Source organism: Littorina saxatilis, linkage group LG4 (assembly GCF_037325665.1).
Source record: "Littorina saxatilis isolate snail1 linkage group LG4, US_GU_Lsax_2.0, whole genome shotgun sequence".
In the NCBI taxonomy this organism is placed as follows: Eukaryota; Metazoa; Mollusca; class Gastropoda; order Littorinimorpha; family Littorinidae; genus Littorina; species Littorina saxatilis.
This window is the reverse complement of record NC_090248.1, coordinates 1,896,886-1,899,206: the sequence shown is the minus strand read 5'-3', so window position 1 is coordinate 1,899,206 and position 2,321 is coordinate 1,896,886. Positions and strand designations below refer to the sequence as shown.

General features: G+C 44.2%; 1 protein-coding gene across 1 annotated transcript in view; it reads left to right on the top strand.

Moving 5' to 3' along the window:
- Window positions 1-467, top strand: part of LOC138963773 (intraflagellar transport protein 122 homolog) — a 336,636-nt gene extending 336,169 nt beyond the window's left edge. Inside the window, exon 29 of the transcript XR_011454900.1 lies at window positions 421-467. The gene's annotated coding sequence lies outside the window, so the exon portion shown is untranslated. The remainder of the gene's footprint in view (window positions 1-420) is intronic.
- The last annotated feature ends 1,854 nt before the right edge of the window (window positions 468-2,321 follow it).

Genomic DNA, 2,321 nt, shown 5'->3' with positions numbered 1-2,321 from the left:
TGTGTGTGTGTGTGTGTGTGTGTGTGTGTGTGTGTGTGTGTGACAGTAACGCTTGCAGGGTCCAGTAAAGTAATTGGATACAAAAAGGGACAACATGAAAATACGTTTGCAACTAAACTTTCATCTGCCTCGCAGACAGATGGGCAGTAACCCAACAGACGGACCGACTGACGAACAAACAGACAGACGGACCGACTGACGAACAAACAGACAGACGGAAGGACAAACGGGCGGTTGGAAGGACTGGCGGACGGTCAGAAAAGACGAAATACATACCGATTTTTTTTAACAAGAATAAGTAGATAATCTGTGACCCTCCACCACGAAATGAGTCGCATGTCACCTCGCGCGGTTCTGCGCTAGGCTTAATATAAGTCCGGGGAGTGTCTGGTAACCGTGTGAGGGTCACCTTAGTCACAGGCTTATAACTCAAACAGTTTTTGCTCTTTTCTAAAACGGTTTTCACCACTGGATAGAGCATAAAAAAACTCTTTAGGAAAATGTAACAATATGAAAATCATGCAAAGGTGACATGCGATTTATTCCGTGGTGGAGGGTCACAATATACTCTGGCAATTTCAAATAATATTATGTACATACCTTACGTCCATTACACATACGTTTGGATCCTATCAACTCCCTCTTCAACCGGTACAAAGCACAAACTATCGGAATATAATCGCTAACCGGTACAAAGCACAAACTATCGGAATATAATCGCTAACCGGTACAAAGCACACACTATCGGAATATAATCGCTAACCGGTCGTACCGGTTGAGTCTTTGCCGGTTGCTTCCATGCAAAGTAATCATTGCGTTTAAAGACACAGTCCTGATCGTGAAAACAATGTCTCCGATCTAGCCAGGCCTTTGCATGGGAGAACCACCCCTACCCGCTTGGTCACACACCAAACCTAAACACCCTGATTGGGAGCCACTGTCGGCTGTGTTTTTTGATGAATTGTGACCCTCCACCACGAAATGAGTCGCATGTCACCTTGCGCGGTTCTGCGCTAGGCTTAATATAAGTCCGGGGAGTGTCTGGTAACAGTGTGAGGGTCACCTTAGTCACAGGCTTATAACTCAAACAGTTTTCGCTCTTTTCTAAAACGGGTTTCACCACTGGATAGAGCATAAAAAACTCTTTAGGAAAATGTACAAATATGAAAATCATGCAAAGGTGACATGCGACTCATTCCGTGGTGGAGGGTCACAATTAATTTCTTAAAAAGCCAATAACACCCAGGCTGTTCATCTTTGGTATGTAACCAAGGGGAGGGATTGTCTTATCCCATATTAAACCGCGGCCAGATCTGAGATGGTGAATTAACTTTTCAAGGGAAGGTGTGTGCTCACAGCCCAAAACAATAAAATACTTGACTTGACTTGACTTGTATGTAATACGTGGTCATATTCGGTTTGTCGTACGCCCATAACCGTATCTCGTACGTGGGATTTGTGTCAACAACATTTCAGGACATTTCTGAAAACTAAATGGGAGGTAACCACTGTCCAAGTACTTGTAGGGGTTCTAAACACAGTTCTTTCCCAGAGACCGTTCGGATAAGTTACCACCACGTGTTGAAAACTGTGTTAGAAATGTAGAACCGATCTATAGCATTCACAATGGCGGCCGAAAGTCGGACCTCAACTCGTAGACCTGTTTTCAAGCGATACAGTGTTCTGGAAGCTCTACAAGAAGTGATTTATGGATTACCACACAGAACAATACTTTTATGGGCTGTAATGTGAGTACCTGATGTTTGACACCAGTTTTAGCAGTGTTTTGTGTGGTTTTACGTGCTGCAATGTGTGTGTGTGTGTAAGTCCGGAAACTGTAATTTTTGACAAAAATGGTCATTATATCAATTTTTACTATAACAATCCCAAACAAAGTCCAATGATCATGTCATCCTATAAAAGCCAAGGGTATAAGCAAAACACATGCCAAAGATCTAAGAGATATCTCAATAAATGATCGAGCAGTGAACAGATTAGTGAACCTACCGAAGAAAGCGAAATTTTGCCCTGGCACACAGCAATTCCAAAATGCTGTTATACTGTGGCAGTGAAGGGGTTAAAACTTTTTTTCTTCCACACCACACCACACCACACCACACCACACCACACCACACCACACCACACCACACCACACCACACCACACCACACCACACCACACCACACCACACCACACCACACCACACCACACCACACCACACCACACCACACCACACCACACCACACCACACCACACCACACCACACCACACCACACCACACCACACCACACCACACCACACAACACAACACAACACAACACA